Source organism: Aptenodytes patagonicus, chromosome 1 (genome assembly GCF_965638725.1).
Source record: "Aptenodytes patagonicus chromosome 1, bAptPat1.pri.cur, whole genome shotgun sequence".
NCBI lineage: Eukaryota > Metazoa > Chordata > Aves > Sphenisciformes > Spheniscidae > Aptenodytes > Aptenodytes patagonicus.
Window position 1 is genome coordinate 168,290,374 of NC_134949.1, and position 20,084 is coordinate 168,310,457.

At 39.0% G+C, this 20,084-nt stretch overlaps 1 protein-coding gene and 1 long non-coding RNA gene across 4 annotated transcripts in view; both read right to left on the reverse strand.

Annotated features, from left to right (window-relative positions):
* Nucleotides 1-20,084, reverse strand: part of HS6ST3 (heparan sulfate 6-O-sulfotransferase 3) — a 320,523-nt gene that overhangs the window by 247,023 nt on the left and 53,416 nt on the right. The window lies entirely within an intron of this gene.
* LOC143172519 (uncharacterized) overlaps nt 12,547-20,084 on the reverse strand; it is a 48,231-nt gene continuing 40,693 nt past the window's right edge. For all 3 annotated transcript variants that reach the window (XR_012997354.1, XR_012997352.1, XR_012997353.1), the window contains 2 exons: nt 13,342-13,409; nt 12,547-12,734 (listed from right to left, as the gene is read on the reverse strand). This is a non-coding gene — a long non-coding RNA (uncharacterized LOC143172519). The remainder of the gene's footprint in view (nt 12,735-13,341; nt 13,410-20,084) is intronic.

Sequence of the window (20,084 nt, forward strand, 5' to 3'; positions counted from 1 at the left end):
CATAACCGAGCTGTGTGATCAACTTCAGAAGGCATCAAAAGAACTAATCTCAGCTCTTTATATTTGCTTTAATTATATTTCTTGGCCTTAACTTCCAGGGTAGGTAAGGAAGAGTCAAAGCAGTAATGTATGGGCAGCGTTCCAAGTTTGCGCCTTTTCCTGTAACATATGCAGCGTAGACATAATACCACAGAAAGAAATACTTTAAAATCTTCATATATTGTACATTAACAAAGTAAGGCAGTTAAATGAAAGTCCAATATAGTAAAGGTAGCTGGAGGCACAAAGGGGAGAGGGGAGCAGGGGGAAGCAAGATATGACAGTATTATATATCCCCAATGATGTGAAAAAATTATTTTGTTTGCACTTAATCTTACTATACCCTCCTTCCCAAGCTCTGAATTCCATTTAGCACTGTATGTTGGTAAGCTGTCTGATGCACAGGCAACACTTTCATATATTTTTGTGCAAGAACAATAAAAACTTTATCCTTATTAAGGCTTCTTGAAGGAAAAAAACAAAACAAAACAGAAATTTATATTGTTTTTATTTTCCATCAAATAGAAAGGGAATTTATTCCACAGAAGCAGAATATTCAAAGTTTCCCTTGGGGCAGGAGGTGGAATGTTACTAAAACGGAGACAAAGTGGCTGGTTTGCAACCTGTCATAATAGGTTAACCAAAGTTTAGGCCTGTTCAAAGTCTCTGAGGGACTAAGCAGGAAGAGAGCCTCACGAGGATGCTAGCCAGCTGGCACACATCAGGTATACTGGCTATTCATGTTCCAAGAGACATCTCCGTTCAAGCAGAGGTAAGTGTGTGGGTGGGTGCACACTGATGTGTATAGACACATAGTAAGTATGTATGTCTATAGGCTGATGCAAGTGGTAGTGGCCAAGCACAAAAAAAAGAACCCTGCACACACCAAGCCAGAGCTAACACAGGACTTTTTAACAGGCCTTTAAAAAATAGCCCAATGTAATGAGTATATTCTGTTATTGTGATTTTGGTAACATTTTAGAAAATGTTGTCTTCCAACATCAGTTTCATGCCAAGTACTTCACATTTACATTAATGTAATTTGTTTGAAAATTCATAGAATTATAGAATAGTTTGGGTTGGAGGGGACCTCTAAAGGGCATCTAGTCCAACCCCCCTGCCATGGGCAGGGACATCTTCAACTAAATCAGGTTGCTCAGAGCCCCGTCCAACCTGACCTTGAATGTTTCCAGGGATGAGGCATTGTCCTGGTTTCGGCAGGGATAGAGTTAATTTTCTTCCTAGTAGCTGGTACAGTGCTGTGTTTTGGATTTAGGGTGAGAACAATGTTGATAACACACCAATGTTTTAGTTGTTGCTAAGCAGTGCTTACACTAGTCAAGGACTTCTCAGCTTCCCATGCTCTACTGACTGAGAAGGCTGCAGGTGCACAGGGGACTAGGAGAGGGCACAGCCAGGACAGCTGACCCAAACTGGCCAAAGGGATATTCCATACCATGTGACGTCATGGTCAGTTGCCGACTGAGGTTAAACCACAACAGGCATCCACCACCTCTCTGGGCAACCTGTGCCAGTGTTTCACCACCCTCCCTGTAAAAAATTTCTTCCTTATATCTGGTCTAAATCTACCCTCTTTTAGTTTAAAGCCATTCCCTCGTGTCCCGTCGCAACAGGCCCTACTAAAAAGTTTGCCGCCATCTTTTTTATAAGCCCCCTTTAAGTACTGACAGGCTGCAATAAGGTCTCCACGAAGCCTTCTCTTCTCTGGGCTGAACAACCCCAACTCTCTCAGCCTTTCTTCATAGGAGAGGTGTTCCATCCCCCTGATCATTTTCGTGGCCCTCGACACACACCATTTCGTGGTGTTATGCTGTGTCAATATATACTCAGTGTTAAATATGCTCTTTGTTAGTCACATACTCCATGTTAGTCACAAAATAACACCGAAACAACTTTGAGGGAAAGACTGTCTGTTTATTCTATCAGAATAAGGAACCCTTGATGAAAATACACAACTGAGCTTCATGCAGTGCAGAGCAAGTGACAGATGCAGTTCACTGTGTCCTTCTCATCTTTGTAGCTTCAGCTTCAAAAATGAGTTTTCAGTATAGAAAAATGAGTTTTCAGTATAGAAAAATGAGTTTTCAGTATAGAAAAATGAGTTTTCAGTATACAAAAATTACTTTGAGGAATCATAGAATAATTAAGGTTGGAAAAGACCTCTAAGATCATCGAGTCCAACCGTCCACCCAACACCACCATGCCCACTAAACCATGTCCCTAAGTGCCTCATCTACACGTCTTTTAAATACTTCCAGGGATGGGGACTCAACCACTTCCCTGGGCAGCCTGTTCCAATGTTTCACCACTCTTTCAGTAAAGAAATTTTTCCTCACGTCCAATCTAAACCTCCCCTGGCACAACTTGAGGCCATTTCCTCTCGTCCTATCGCTTGTTACTTGGGAGAAGAGACCGACACCCACCTCGCTACAACCTCCTTTCAGGTAGTTGTAGAGAGCGATGAGGTCTCCCCTCAGCCTCCTTTTCTCCAGGCTAAACAACCCCAGTTCCCTCAGCCGCTCCTCATAAGACTTGTTCTCCAGACCCCTCACCAGCCTCGTTGCCCTTCTCTGGACACGCTCCAGCACCTCGACGTCCTTCTTGTAGTGAGGGGCCCAAAACTGAACACAGTATTCGAGGTGCGGCCTCACCAGTGCCGAGTACAGGGGCACGATCACTTCCCTACTCCTGCTGGCCACACTATTTCTGATACAGGCCAGGATGCCATTGGCCTTCTTGGCCGCCTGGGCACACTGCCGGCTCATGTTCAGCCCGCTGTCAACCAGCACCCCCACGTCCTTTTCCGACAGGCAGCTTTCCAGCCACTCTTCCCCAAGCCTGTAGCGCTGCATGGGGTTGTTGTGGCCCAAGTGCAGGACCCGACACTTGGCCTTGTTGAAGCTCATACAGTTGGCCTCGGCCCATCGATCCAGCCTGTCCAGGTCCCTCTGCAGAGCCTATATAGAAATTCCTGTATTGCTTCCTTTAACTCATTACACCCCATGATTTAGGGCATACTGTTCATCATGTAGAGCAGACCACATCATTACGATGTTCAACTGGTAAGAGTACTCAAGTAGACGCTTTAGTGCCATATGGATCCCTGTCAACAAAACCTGTGCATATAGACAGCAGCTACTCAACTAAGCCCATAGTACTAATGCAGGTATTTGTCATAAAATTAGTCAGATACAACAGTTAGTAGTTTTAATCAAATTCTCACAATGATTGCTGTATTTAGCTTCAGTCCATGTGCACTACACATACCTTGTTTGTATTCTGTAACCATTTGGTTATAACCTGCTTTAAATAAGAGTGTATGATACACAACATGGTAAAGACCTACACATGGAATTTACTTAGATGGTTTAAAAAGTGGGATCATGGATAACAAATCAATAAGCTTTTGGACTAAGTAATCTCCATCACCAGCCAGATCAACTTAACCATCTGAAGAAACGCACAAGGCTTTCAGTACTCTTGCAACATTGATTAATGTATTCAATTTGGAGTCATTTTTGCATGTGAAGATCTTATTGAAGTACTAAAACAAATTTAATTCTGACTTGTGCTTGGAGATAACCTGTTGCTTACATCACCACCTCCTTTTTTAAAAAAAAATACAAAAGTTTAATTCTACCCACAGACCTACCAGCTTTAACTTGTTCCTAAGAATAGCTAAGGAAGCACAGTAATTGTGTGAGAAGTCACGAACAAAAAAAGAAGAGTGAAAGCAAAAGAGGTACCATTTCACAAAGACCATCTATGCAGAAACTCTTTTTAGACAAAAAAGTAAGTAATGGAAAAAATGGGTTTGCCTCATATCAGCTTTTACTGACCTGATTCTCTTTGGAATACACTATCTTAAAAGGTAACTTACCATGTGCTTAGTTCTCCTCTCTTTTTATCTAATAATACACACAAGCAACAGTCTTTTGAAACTTTTACAGAAACACTGTCAGGTACTTAGTTCCTGCTGAAGACGAAGTATTGAACTACACAAAAGAAAACCAGCATGATAGAAGTTATATATGTCTTAACTTTGGGGGATGACAAAAAGGCAGGAATAAATAGCCACAGTAAAGAGGAAGGAACACAAAAGGATGGTCGCAAGCAAAGAGCTCTTACCAAACAGAAAAGGATACAAGGCATACTTGACAACAGTTCAAATCAAGCATTAAAACAGTTAAGTGCATTCTAAATTCTGGGTGGTTTTTTTGCCTGTTACAGGTTATATGTAATCTACAACCAAATTTCATTAATACTTGACACATGATAAAAAGCTTCCCACTGAAAAACATGTAAAAGCCCCAGCACAAGTAACCTTACATACATTAAAATATATCATTAATTGTATTAAATAGTCTAAAAATGCTTACAGAATGATCACCTACCTATATTTTTTGTTTAATTAAATTCCTTTAAATAAAGGTTTTGACAATGCCATCTTGGCACACAAGGTCAAAAGATGTTTTGCTCCTGACCAGTCAACACGTGAATTAGTTAAATCTCAGAGAAAAGGATGATAGAAAGGAAGGAGAATACTTCTGTTAAATTTAATGTGTCAATAAACAAAATGAACAGGTAACTATCATTGTTCTAGTCAGCTTATCTTCACATTCAGGCCTCAAGTTCCACCAGGAGGTGGAACATGCAAGAAGACTGGAGGAGTCCATGTGGGAGGACTCGGTCAATAGACTAACAGTTATTTTCTATTATTTTTTTAATGGTACCAAAAAAATTTTTTTCCTGCACCCCAATGGATTGTGCACGCACCCCACTTTGGAGACCATTGGCCTCTAGCACCAAGCCATCTCTTACCTATGTACTAGTCCCACAGTGGGACATGAAAAAGGGGGCTCCATATTCAGCAATCCAGGACATTAAAGTGCATAACAGAGGCAGCTTTCTTGTTCTGCAGAAACAACCTTGAGTGGTACTCAGTCACAACTCAAGAACAGTACAAGCTGATAGCAGAGATTTCTCTTTGCAGCTTTTCTATGACATCTTATATAAGCAAATTATCTGGATTTTTCCAGTCTCTTTTGTTGTGTTCCAGACTTTGTCCCAGATAACGAAGAGCTGAGCTGAAGGTGGAGCTGCCTTGCTATTTCAGACCTACTCCTGAACAGCTGGTATGGAAACATAGACGTTGGCTGCTATTACTCAGCTAAGGTGAAATTACATCTTATAATTCAAGTCATTGTCTTTAAAAAAAAAAAGAAAAAAAATCAATAGGCTAGGATATCTATCGCCATTTCACTGTCAAACTAACTAATCACTGAATAAAACCCAGAAACCTAATTACTTCTCACTATTAAAATAATTTTAATAAGAGCAGAAACCAGGATTTCTCCCTCTGCCACATGCTGCTTAAAAAGTGTAGTTGCAATGACAGAAAGGGGAAGCCACACAATCAGCAGGACTCCTAAGAAAACCTGCTGAACACACATCAACACTTCCTAGAGAAGAGCTCCTGAACAGGAAGAGGTATCATTTGTCCTCACAATTATATGCACAATCATAAAAGGGTTTTTTAATTTAAAAAGTACTCTCCAGTCCCAATTTATTACAAAGATAATAGTATAGAACAATTCTGAAGTGTCACCATCTGTTAAGTGAAGTCAAAAACAGCTATCAAAACCAGCTTTTGTATTAAGTACTCCAACTAAGACAAGGCAAATCTTCACTGCAATAACCACCGTGGTGCAAGGTTAACACAGTAAGAGTGATCAAATTAAACTTGCCTCCACAGTTGGTTCTCCGCCTCAAAAGCCTCAGACTACACAGTCTCTCTCAACTTTTTCAGCCACGACATATAAACTGACCAGTGAAGTACTGAAGCCTCTTGCACAAAGACTGAGCTCCAAAACCAAATGCAAACAGCACATCCCAAGCCCGAGAATTAAATAGTAATAAAATCCAGAGGCCATTACGCACATCCAGCATCTCCAAAGTTTATAGAAGGTGACTCTGTAACACTTAGTTCCTGCTACCTCTCAGCTCTACATGACCGTCTCTCTCTGGCTGCTTCCCACAATGACCAAAGCAGCTGGCTCAATTTGGGGAGTAGAAAGCCCAGTAACAGTCACTAGAAAGACCAGGTATTTGGGCTTCATAAAGTCTTTGTTTTTTTCCTAATCTCAATACAAAGTTACTTTATTTAATTTCAGATTCCTTCCATTTAATGCTTAATACATATTTCTCCAAAACAAATTCAGAAAGTGAAGACGTTTGGTAGAAAATTAGGCAATTTCTGTCTATTCCCACTGCTGCTTCCTCCCAACTTGTGTGTGTATAAATAAACATAAAAAGTCAGTCAAAGGGAAACAGCAGCCACAAAACATCCACTGCTTCAGCACAGCATCACCTCTGGTTGCACCTGACTACACTGGAAAAGCGTGTCCCACCACAATTCCATGAAAAGCATTGTCATATAACACAACCTCATGGTCTATTTACTGCTATACTGGCACAGCCAAGCCAAATCTCCTCAAATAAGGGTGCTGGCATTAGCTCAGTAACAAGTGCTGTATCGATCAACTATTTGGGAGAGATGCCACTCCTACTCTCTTATGAATAGTGCTATTAAAAAAAAAAAAGCAAAAAACAGATGTCTTCCCTCCCAAGCAGGGACAAAAACCAAATGAAACTAACATCAAAAAGAAATAATCAGAATTATTTCCTGAAACAGCACCTTGCTCCTATGGCAAGCCTCCACAGCATGCATGTGGCGGTGAAAGCAGTACCTTCTCATACAGACTCATTCCTTTACAATGCAGGTAAGGGTGTTTTTTAAATTACTAGTCCTCCAAAAGACTCCTTTTAACATTATGAACACCTACAAGTCATTTAGACATGCTTTATACATAAAGACAGCTAGAAACCTCACAGCAGACTAAAAATCAAAATTTATGTTCATTTATTCATAGTTGAGTAACTTTAAGACTTTTATCAAGATAGAGGAACTGGTATGAAACAAAATTCTCAAAGAGCTATTGGTTTCTCAGTTGCAACAACCAACTCAATTCAGACAATTCAATCTTCATTTTTCTAATTTTCAATTTTCTAACGTTCTGAAATGCTCAGCGTAAGGCTCAAAACTAACATCTTATTATAACTTGATTTCAATAGCTTGCAAGAAGTAGTATTTTTCTCAGCTCCATTTTAACAGCTTTGATGATGTGCACAGCACACAAGAAAAACACAGCCGTGAAAAATGATAAAACAACCCACTTGGATAGACTCAGCATCTTAGTTCCAGTGAAAGCATTGAAAGGCATGAGAAATGAGAGATCTCAGAGAAAAGGCGTTAGCTTGTGATTATAACTGCCTACAGGAATATGACTGTGGCATATATGTAGATTGTAACCCTGTCCTGTCCCTGTTCCCCTCCCTTTTTTTTTTTTTAATGGAAGGACAGATCAGAAATCTCAAGAGTACTGGCTTGGCACCGTCCACACTGCCACAGAACACCCCTTGCCCAATACACGTCAAGTTTAGACACCGCTGCACAGTGCAGGGCAAGCGTCTGGCAGACGTGAGAGCTGGAAGATAACATCCTCATTTAACTACCTTCTAGGGCAGTTTGCTTCCTACATCCCTATGCACTGCAGGTGCACCCATGGGTGCTCGGGTTGCACAAGTTCTTTTTTGATGAGAAGGAAAATACTGGCTACGCTGAGTATTTCACAGGAGAAAAAAAGAAAGCAAAAAAAAAAAAAGAGTAGCAAGGACACTTAAACTGGGAAGAAGAATATAACAGGAGACCCTGCTCTTTCACAGCTATGAAAGATACAATGACCCAGTTTGATACCTCCTTTCTTATTTATCGGAAACAACCTACAAGTTCAGTGCAGCTAGAATACAAGGTCCAGCACAACTCTACTCACACCAGCTACTCTTTCCCTCCACCCCCAAAAAACACTAAAAAAAATCACAAGTAAGTAGAAGTAGCTCATTTCTGAGGCACACAGATGGTTCTTGTGTGACCATCAAGAAAGCAAAGAAAACAATTCCCAGATCCCAAAACATGGCCATTACCCTGATGGGAAGAAAAACCTTGTCTTCTATTACATTACACAAGGTGACCTAACATTTGAAAAGTGCAGCTAAAACCCATGTCATTTAGGGTATTAACCTGAATACTGTTGGAGTTACTTGAAACAAGCTAATTCAGCTTATCCAACACCAAAACCACATACAAACACAGCCCATCATTGTGGGAATTTGGCATGTGTACTTTGCCTCTGCAGTATCTCCTTTTTTTTTTTCCTTTGTATATCACAATATTTTAATTGAGTTATAGATGCCAGACATCCCAAAAAACTGATAAGGAAACATCGTTTCATTCTGACAACTAACTTTGCACATATTCTTTGAGAAGTCCTTTTGAATTCAAAAGTTGCTCCACAATCTATTAAATTATTACTAGATTCATCAGCTCAAAATGAAAAAATATGAACACAGTAGATATAGATTAGAAAGGTATGGAACGTGGTAAACACTAAATGTCAACATTTTAGTTGTCACATCTTGCTTTGCAGATATTTACTAACAACTCTTACTTACTTGGCTTAATAGGAGTTTCTATATAAACACTTTTCCTTTCTCTATTGAGCTGGTTTTCCTCTATTTAAAGGGAAGGACATAAATGAAATTATTTAGTATCTATGTGCTTTATACATTATCCAAAATTAAGTAGTCATTTTTCTATAAGGAAGGGATTTGACGATCATGTGCAAGCACACTTAAAATCAGCTATTTTGAACATTTTTTTGTTTGTTCCTGCAGGGGCCGAAATCCCCAAATAACTATTGGAAAGGCCCACTGCCATCTAGTTGTATAAACACAAATAAGCCTAAGATAACACCCAAAGCACCAAGAGTAATGGCAGAGGTGGAAGAGATAGCCTAGTCAGGCATGAAATTGATTTTATAACAGCAAATATCTGTTGCCTTCCATGTGCTAAGTAAATAATTCTAAAGAAGAGAGTAAAGATAATAAAAACAAAATCATTAACTGCTCCTACTAAATCAAATGAAAGAGAGAAACCTGTTCTCACATTGACCCTGAAACCTGTTTAACAGCTAATTAAAGCAATTACTCCAAGCATGACAAAGTCCTTAATCATCAACACCTTCAGATGCAGAGAGATTTTTTTTTTTACTTTCTTCAAAGATATTAGTATTTTATTTAAATGAGAAGTTTATGCCAGCAGAACTTTCACCAGTTAGTCGCTACTTTGTTAACCGCCAACACAGTCCCCAAACTTCAACTAGTCTGGTTCACAGAAGATATTCTGCACAGACTTTACCAGATTTGACTACTCAGCAAAAGGAAGATTACAATATTCAGTAATTTCAGTGATTTTATAAAAAGATTTCTCTAAAACACTTGAAGGTAGCCCTAAAATTGACTTTTTTCCTCACGTTCAGAAACAAACTTGATAGCTAATGGAAATCCAGTATTATTGCAAGGCAGCTACAAAAAGGACTCTGCTGGCCCCGCCGCAGCATCTGGAATTCTGCACTCCTTCACATCACTTACTCTTTTTAAGCTTACCTCAGTTAATTTTCTCCTCCACCCCAAAGCCATCTGACACAGCCTTAACTTGGATTCCTTCATTTGTAAGTTCCAGCAACAAATGATGTTTTATTTTTAATAAAGCTTTATGTTGAATAACATTTCATAGTCTTCTAATAATGAACAGTTATCTAGTGCCATTCCTAGTGCTCTAGTGGAGTTAATTAGGCTGCTGTTTTGAAGACTGATCATTTTCAAGTTACTAAACATTTCTGCGCTGTAACAGTACACAGAACAATACCCTGAACTAATGGCTTGACCATTATTAAGTGTTCAGCTTGACAGTTTATCCAGTCATAAATTAGACAACTAAAAGATGAACAAAAAGCAAAGGCAACTTCATTAAACTTTACCTTGAGCTTTGCTATTTCTGCCTACGCTTAAGCTCCAGAAAAACAAAGTATTCTTGTGTAGCTCATAAAGAGATGGAAGTACAGTATTAAAAAAACAAAGGAAACTCTCTCAGTCCTATTTAGGAAAGATCTAGAGCAATTATGAGTTGAGGGCAGGGGAAGCTCCCAAATGAATTCCAAGTCAGAGTAAATAACCACGTTACTAAAACAGAAATGCTCAAAACACTGCTATAGGGATGATACTGCTGTCAAGAACACAATAAATGGAGGTATGCTCTCCATAAGAACTAGATATTCCCAAAACCCTGAAAAATGCATTTAACTAACATAGCAAAGCACCCTGCCTTTAACCAACCTGTTTTCCGACTACTTTCTAAGCTTTACTGGTTCCATATGGAATTTTCTTCTGGCAGCTGATTTTAAGATTTTAACTGACACCATTTTTGTGGGTTTTTTTCTTTATACCTGAGTCTGCATAGCTATGAAAGTATTATTCAGATAAAGCTGGCAACACCTATTCCCCCCACCCAGTTTACCCCTCTCCTACCATCCTGACAGTTTTTTTGCTGATGTGCTGCAAATATTCCAACAGGAAGCCAGAACTAAATCAATTCTCCCTTGCCTATAATCAGCCTTATGTACCAGGGCTAGATGTGCTGAGGAGGAACTTCAAAATCTGTTTATCTTCCCAATAAAAGAAATATGCTTTCATAGCCAAAGAAAATAGCACAATTGATAAACTTATGTTAAAAGCACCTTGCAGTAGATATTTACATTCTGTTCTTGAAAATTATACCTAACACAGTGATAAAACAAAACAATATTCAACTTTCATACTAGAAAACAGCCAAGAAAGAGAAAAGAAATGCTAAGGATGACACAGATCGAGGAGAACAGGTCATTTTCTAAGACTATCTTGATTCTTAAAAAAGTGTGCCTTATATCCACTTCAGAATTGAAATGAATTTAATTCAAACAAGTAATTTCAGAAGAGAAGACTCCCTTTAACGGCCTTCACTTCTTTAGTCTACGTTGTCCTCAATTATTCCTAAGCTATTCCTATTTCTTCATACACTTCTAAGGGTCCTCTTCCTTCTGGATTTTGCCAGGTTATACAAAAAAATAACCACACATTTTTGTGCATATTAAATGACTTTTTTAGCATTTATTTTAAAAATCCTATAATCTGGCTCCCCACAGAAAAAAAAATACAAAAATACTGACCGATAACTACTTCCACTAACTTTTGAGCTCGTTGACAATCTTCAAACAAGTTTGATAAAAACAGAGTCCTCAAACACATCAAGTTCCTACATGTTTTATTTTAAGCAGTATTTTTCAGTACCTGGAAGAAACAGAAAGGTCCAAAGCACCAATGCTTCTAAAATAAAGGCAAAGATGGACAATCTTTATTGTAACTTTGGGAATTACCACACTGTAAAATAAAACAGGAGAATCCAAGCCTCCTTTTTAGAGTTTTATCATTATTTCTTGGATGATTCAAATTACACCAGAAAAGGCAAGCTTGAAATCTCTGTATTGAATCTCACCTTTCCCCTTAAAAGGGGAAGTTATAAAAAATGGCTGCTGATTAAAAAAAAATTAAAAATTGCCCCAACAACATTTGAGTGGAGACTAGTTCTTACCATGTATTTGGATTCTGCATATATTATAATGCAGGCGTGTTGCATGCACTGTTAAAAAGAAACCATGGCTCTAAGGTTCTCCTGGAAAGTAAGGAAAAAAAAAACTTTACAGATCTCCTTTCTGACCTGTATCTCTACAACAGCAAGATAAGTGTTTATCATATATAAAACAATTTTTTTCTGTAATCATTCAAAACGACTCTAGTATGCCCTGAGGTCGCTGACCAAAATGTGAGAGACAGCTGCTGCTATCCTCATCACAGAAGGGACAGAGGACATTTACTTACACACAACCTCACCCAAACAAATGGGGAAGAAGGAGGAAGGGAAAACTAAACCATTTTAAAAGAAAAGTAGCATGTGACAGTTTGTCAGAAAGACTAATTGTTGAAAAGACAGTCAGTAGTGAGCTGTATCTCATTATTGGTTACGTATTATATTCATGAGACTCTTTCCAGTCACGGAACCTATTTTAAGGGGTAGATAAGCCTTCACTCCTGTAAGAAATAAGCAGTAGCATATGACATACTTTGTACACACACAGACATCTTTACTAAGGTAAACACAAGAGACTGCTGAAACAAAGGCAAGGGAAGCATTTACTACTTCGCAATCTGTTTGCCATTTCATTTGTTCATTCTGGAAGAACTCCAGGGGCCATGGTGAAGAGCACACGAAAACACAAACTTGAAGACAAGCTTTAGGTTCCCTTCTTTATAGTCCAAAATGGAAAAATAAACCAAAGTTTTCTGAGCCATCTAGGTTTGTCCTCCTCAAAGCCAAATTTATTAACCAGTACCATTGCAAAATTCACCTGAGCAGTTTCAGAAACTGATGTTTTCTATAATGAATACCTGTAAGTGTCAAGCAAACATCTGAAAAAAGTAAAATGAAGCTTTACAGTTTCAGTGCAATACAAATATGCCTCAGGCGTAAATTTTAATTTGCTGCATCGAACCTTTCAGCACTCCCAGAAAGTCCCAGTCGTTGCTACCGAGTCCAAATTTCTTCCTTTTCTTCTGCTCACATTGCGGGGGCACAAGTAGGGGACATGGTCAATTGCCGTGTAGCATTCCCATGACAGTTTCTCCTAGAGATACACCACCAGTAGATATCACACACCTTCTTAAACACATACAGATGCACTCTCCAGATGCCAAACCCAACTAGAAAAATACTTTCAGTAAACGTATTTCAGAAACTACAGATCAGAAATAACAGTCTTGTAATACCTATTCCTTTACCTCACAGCCATCTACGCTACTCCTTGGAATACCACATCTGTTTCCAATGTGAGCATGAAAAGAGGCTTTTAAAAAAAAAAAAAAGCTCTGAAGAAAAACTGCCTGTACTTCAGATGTGCTACTTGAGCTGCCAGCAAAGGTTGCAATACCATGTATAAAGGCACTATACTTAGCTTGTTTCACATAGGATGGAAAATCTCTTCTTGCGCTGACCTAGACAAAATTCTGCTTACTGCACCCTGGACTCAAGTATTTGTATGTACCCTGAAGCATTTGTACAACATACTGCTCACTTTTAGACTTACAAAAAGTTAAAAACTGGCCCTTAGATTCACTTTGATGCATCTAAGGCATCTCCTCTGTGAACTAAAGTGATCAGGGCCACAAGAAAAGATCACATTTGGCGTGCCCAGGAATACATATAAACTTTAAATCTTTCTGCTGCTTTCGTACCTTTTGAGCTCTCTGCATCTTTCGTATCTCTTCAAACATAGCTCTCAGCAGAAATCCATACACCCGAGCTACAAAAAAGTAGGGGTAACAGTCAGATCAAGATACACCTATATGCTTGCACACTACTCCATGCGTCTGCTTCAACTCTACACTCCTTGCCAACAGTGGCCTTTTTCCCCCTCAGAACTGCCCCACATATACAACAAATTTCAACACAAAACCTAAACAGGGTAGACTGTGAAGAATGAGCACACTGGAAGGAAGAGCTGGTTGGAAGGAAGAGGGGAGAGGGAAGGGTGCTACATTCACAGTTTCCACCATCCATCTAAAATTAGAGCCAAGGTAGGAAATCAAACTTGCTACTGAAATAAATTTTAGTACTTACGTATTTATTTTTTTATTATTTTTCCCCAGAAAAGTTTGCCCTCAGCGAGCTATCTTTTTTCCTAGCTGGTATCCAAACTACAATGCTGGCATTTCTCTGATGGCCCAGACTGAAAAGAAAACAAACGCTTTGACGGAAGCAAGGCATTCCCTAGGGAGATGCACAGCAATCTCTTATCTCTATCCAGAATAATTCTGTCTTCTGAATTTAGCCAGCAGTAACTGCCACCTAACTGTGCAAACCTCTGAGCTATATGAAACTTTTCTATGTTTGGCAAGACAGGTGAGATACAGAAACTTTGTAACTCAACTGCTTCTGGGTCTAGGAAGCAGGAAACACAACAAAACCCAAACCACTTTACTTCTTGATGAAAGATGTAAACCAGGGCATTTAAGAATGAGGTCCCTATCAATAAAAGCTCATTTATCTTTCAAAAAGAGTTAAAAATTCACTTGTAGCTAAAATTCTAGCATAACAACATTCATGGTTTTGTGACTAATCATTTGGATTTGTATGTTGCTGTTCATTTTACAAAGCTAAATGGAAGAAATCCTAAATTCAAGTATCATCAACTTTGAATTTAGAGAAATTATTTTTCAAACACTGACTTGTTAAGTAGCTGGAACTCCCTACCAATTGCACTGCTTTTCCAAAAGCTATCACACTACTCCAGTATCCAGAAGTTAAGGGAGCAAGGATAACCTAGCACCCTTTTTGCAATCAAAAAGAATGGAATATATTCCATTTGCTACCCCATTTAATAACTACATTTCTACTTCATTCTCTGTTTCTCTTAGGAAGAAATGTTCTAAGAGACTATCACATTTTAACAGAAAGACAACAGCTTCTGCTCGGTGCTCTGATTTTCCGTATCTGGCATGCATTTATGTACAAACACACACCTCTTACAAGTTTAAAAGTACTCAAGAAATATCCAGGTAGGAAGGTAAAGCTCAAAACTGTACAGAAAAATTAATAAAACATAAAGTAGTGTTAGTTGGTGGTGCTTGGTTTTGGGGGGGAGGGAAGTGGTGTTTCTTTTAAAGTAAAGCTTAACTACATCCTTAAGCTGTTCATAGCCATCAAGCAGAAGTTCAGCACTTGAAACAAGAAGCAAGGGCCAAGACATCAAACAACAGGTGACAGGATTTAGTTTTTAGTCACTTATCTCCCCAACAAACTAACAACTAGTGAAATGCAACTCCTGAATCTGATTTGGATAAATTCTGTACCATACCCTAAGGAAATAAAAAAAGGTACAAATTGCACAACCACACTAACAAGAGAGAAGATTAATGATGCAACACAAACCCTCCCTTGTCTTTAGGCTGTACCTCATTCCTGTCGAGAATTCCTGTCACTCCTGCCTTGACTTGCAAGGAAAATGAGAACGTGTGGGGTTTTTTCAAAGCATCCATATCACGCGTAATAAAACCAGTGTCAAGTACATCTACAAAGAGCTGAAGTTTCCTTCAGACTAACAGAAGGAAATCAGGGTAGCATGGGCACCAGTCCCAAGGCTGGACTTCCTCAAAGCTGTCTACCAAAGGAAAGAGATGGAGAATCCTTGAATCACCTAGAGTGCACAGAAGCTCCGCCTGCAGGTTCATCTACGGAGGAAATTCAGAGCAGCTCGATGAAATGGTAACCAACCCTCCAGTCAGTGGTCTCTAAGCTAATATTAGGTTGCTGCTGTACCAGATTACAGATTTTCCCCTGCTCCTTCTTGGCCTCTCCTTCCTCTCCAGGTATGTTTACCCTTTCAAGAGGCAAGCAACACCCCTAACGCACACATTCAGCCGTTAACTGACATCTCCAGCAGGAGGCAAGAATGAGGCATCACAAAACACCGAAAGGGATCAGCTTTTGGCAGAACAAACGCATTTTTCAAAAGTTTCTGTACCAAACACCTTTAACTGGCAACTAACTCTGGTTGCCTTCTCCGCTCTCTAAGGTGGCTATGGGGTGGCTACAGTTGATTCAGCACAGGTTCTAATTAGGTCAAAGGAAACTTGCAGAGACATGTAAATGCTCATCTGAAAAAACATTAAATAATTAAAAAAAAAAAATCAATTACCATTTTTCCTATTACAGTCACCCATTCCTAATGTGTCTAAGAAAAAAAAAAAAGACAATAGAGTCCAGAGAAATTTAATAAGCTGTCGTGAAAGCTCCATCAGCTACTTCATTCCTGCAACAATCTAAAAAGACAGTTTAACTAATAATTTATTTAAGGAACAAATGTAACTAACTACTCAAAGTAACAAACACTTGTCATTTTATGAGCAAATATAGACAAAACTAAGGCAAAGTCAGATTTTAAGGGCCCCATTTGTTGTTTTTTTTTTTAAATATCTTTTATATAGTGCTGCCTTATTAGATTTAGAGGCTTAGGTAACTCGTTCCCAAAGTTAATCCTCAACAGGTTCTTTCAGTGCCACCAGAGAATTTTAGAGACACAAGACAATTCCACCACCTCTTAACACCCTGTGTCAACTCAGTTCTGCTTTGCAACTTTACTTCTTATTACAAGTGGCAAGAAATCATCTTAAGAGTTTATTTGCCCTGCCCCCCCCCCCTTTTTTTTTAAATACATCACTTCAAAAGTTGATTTTGAGGTCACTGACTACGTACCCACCAAAAGATAACTAGTAGATCTCCGAGCAGAACCAAAGCCCTGGACAGTCACGCTTCAGGACCAAAACAGCAAACAGCATGTGCTGTTCATCTTTCTTCAAGCTGGTTTGATACCTCTTCATTTTTCAATTGTTAAGGGCAAAGATTTCCTTATGCTTCCAATTCAATTTCTTCTAGTGAAATACATGCTGCAGCTAGGTCTAAAAGAACATGCCCAGGGTTCCTGCATGTCATTTCCAAATTAGAATCCATTCAAAGCCAAGCTTTTATCTTACATTTTTAAAAAACATCATGTAAGTATCATCTGCATAAAATCCCAATGAACTTTCTTTCATAGCAGTAATGAATGTCATCATAACTACTTTCCTACTACATGAATTTCACTTTAAGTTTTAGTACAGCAATTAATTCACTTCCTGTGAATGTATCCCAATCTCTGTAATTTCAAGCATGATGGCTTTAGTTACGATAGAAACGTCTTTTCACGGGAGATTACAGTAAACATGTGCCACTAGATTTTCTATTACAGGATGTTCTTGATATGATTAAACCATTTTAATTTTTTATTTATCAAAATGAAGTGATTGCCATTTCACCCCCCTCTCACACAAAGCAGCATCTCTGTCATACCAATTTAAACTTTTTTTTAATCTCATATATACTCCTAACAACCCTACCTATCCTCCACAACCTTCGCAACATCAGGAGATGGACCAATAATCCCAGCTTGTAAATAAGGATAAAATACACATTATAGACTCAGAAAGAAAAGAAAGATCTAGTGCTGTGTTGGCATTCTTGTTAACTCAGGTTTTAGTGGGCAGTGTTTACTTTGACAAGCTAGGGTCTCTCTCCACTCCACCCGCTCCTTAACTTCATACTGTTGGCAATGAATATTGCTGTTCTATGTATGCATGAAGGTTTACCTGAAACAGCAAGGGAGGAAACATGACATTCAGTGGTACCACACAAACATAAAATGAGATAAGGAAAAATTCAGACATCAAGAGCAATGAATGAATATTCTTTTTTATGTGTTTGCAACTTCCTATAATGAACTCAGAAAATTTCAAAGAAAGTATGTTTTCATGGTTAAGTATGGTTGAAATATTAAGCAAAACTACTAGTTAGCTGCTCAAACTTTTTCAAGGCAAAACAAGCCAACTTGCTGATAGGATGGGGCTGCTGCATCACAAACACCTTTGGAAGAAACGTTTCCAAACAGTCCTCAGGATGAATGTAGGTTTTTCATTAGATTGTTATGTCTCCTATCATATCATAAACTATATTTCATAGATAACAAGACTAAAGACTTCAGATTTTATATGTTACTTGAGTCCAGTGTATTTCAGAGTATTACAAGCAACAATTCTAAAAAAAGGACTAATGGTAACGCAGTAAGAGCGAAGACATCCTCTAATGCTGTGTAGTTTGGCAACAGTTCTTAAAAACCACTGCTCTGAACAGCACTATTGTACCTAGTATACATAGTAACTTCTGGCTTTAACTTACTGAGAATTACAAAGGAAACTGATAATACTGCGAAGTTCAGCAGGGACTTCAACTGTATGCATTAAAAATAAATAAATTACCTTTACCAGTGACAAACGCAGTGGCAAAGCCATTCGGACATCTCCATCCTCAATAAATGGACTGTCTTAAAGTCTTGAAAAGGCATTTTCTGGGCCAAACCCCTAAATCCAATACCAACTGAACAACATTTCACGTCACGTTATTTCATCTCCTGCAACTTGTATGCAATAGCTAAGTGTTACTACAATCAGAAAAAGCAGTGTTAACACAGTCCTTTTATACACTACTTTCAAACCACAATGCACACATTTATATTCTTGAAGATTTCAAAGTGACTGTGTAAAGTCAACTGTAATTACCGCATAGCTTAAAATATTCTATTGTAAACATAAAAATCTCTCTAAAAAGGGCTTATGCTACAACGTTTCAACAACGTAAATTACCTGCCAACCAGTGACCCCAACTTTTGGGGGATTGCTCATGATAAATCACCTGTTTTCACTGCTAGCAAAATTTCTTCTCCTGGCCCTGCAGACCACAGACTGCAAACAATGCAAGACACTTGGCATCTGAAAGCAAAAGCCAAAATGTCTTTTCATGAGAAACCACTGAAGCAAGCAACTGCCTTTTTTCCCCAGATGGATTTCCAATACATTTTTCTGAGCAGCAAAGAAGTTGCACTGACATACTACCTATATACAAAGTAAAGTTAACCCTACCCCTATACTACACATTTTAATATGAAGAATTCCATTTTTATTTGTAAAATACTCCACGTGACGCTTGGGATGGAAAAAGGCTGACCAAATGGGCAGGACTGATCTGGAAGCTACTTGTCATCATGACGGATGGCAAATTACAAGCTAGTTAACGTATCAGGTAATCTTAGTCTTAAGAGACCATCCTCTAAAATGGCCTTTGCTAGAAGATGTTTTTGGAAAGCAAAAAAATGTTTTCTTGGTTTAACTGTTAATAAACAAAATGTCAAAAGCTACTCTATTCACTCTTGACAATAACATGACTAAAGCTTAGTTCTTATTTGTAGATTTTATCCCGTTTATCCATTAAGCAAATACCTCTTAAAAGGGACTCACCAGCTTTTTCAGGTACTCCAATTCTAGCCCTATGATATGATCACAGCAGCCTAGACATAAACACAAATCTTAAAAATAGAGAGCGTATTGCCCATGTTTCAGTCACTCTGTTCAATCAGGCATATCATTTTAAATCTCTGGTGCTGATGGATTTGCATTCTGGAGAATTCCCATGAAGCAAAGTGGATGTGTACCACACTCGGCCTTTTCCAGTGCTCATACGACCAACGAAAAGTTTCAAACCAGGGCAGTTGCAGGTAGTCAGGCTGGTCATCTCTTCAAAATGCCACCCCTTGTCGCTCAAGAAATAGAAGTCAGAGTCCTAATTCTCACATTGAAGAACACCTCAGTGGGTCTATAGTCATAGAATCATTTAGGTTGGAAAAGAGCACCCCTAAGATCATCAAGTCCAACCCCAAACCTAACACTGCCAAGTCCACCACTAAACCATGTCACTAAGTGTCTTTTAAATACCTCCAGGGATGGTGACTCAACCACATCCCTGGGCAGCCTCTTCCAATGCTTGACAACCCACTCAGTGAAGAAATTTTTCCTGATATCCAATCTAAACCTCCCCTGGCGCAACTTGAGGCCATTTCCTCTTGTCCTATCGCTTGTTACTTGGGAGAAGAGACCGACACCCACCTTGCTACAACCTCCTTTCAGGTAGTTGTAGAGAGCGATGAGGTCTCCCCTCAGCCTCCTTTTCTCCAGGCTAAACCACCCCAGTTCCCTCAGCCGCTCCTCATAAGACTTGTTCTCCAGACCCTTCACCAGCTTTGTGGTTCTTCTTTGGACGTGCTCCAGCAATTGATATGGGGGACACTTCAGCCACTAGACATGTGAAAAGCAATAGAACAAACAAAGGGCTAAGTTACTCCACAGTAAGGCAAAAAGAGTAGGTAAATAAGACATCAGCGCGGGTGGTGTTCCTCAGGAATTGGTATTGGGACCAGTGCTATTTAACACCTTTGTCAGTGACATGGACAGTGGGATTGAGTGCACCCTCAGCAAGTTTGCCGATGACACCAAGCTGTGTAGTGTGGTTGACACGCTGTAGGGAACGAATGCCATCCAGAGGAACCTTGACAGGT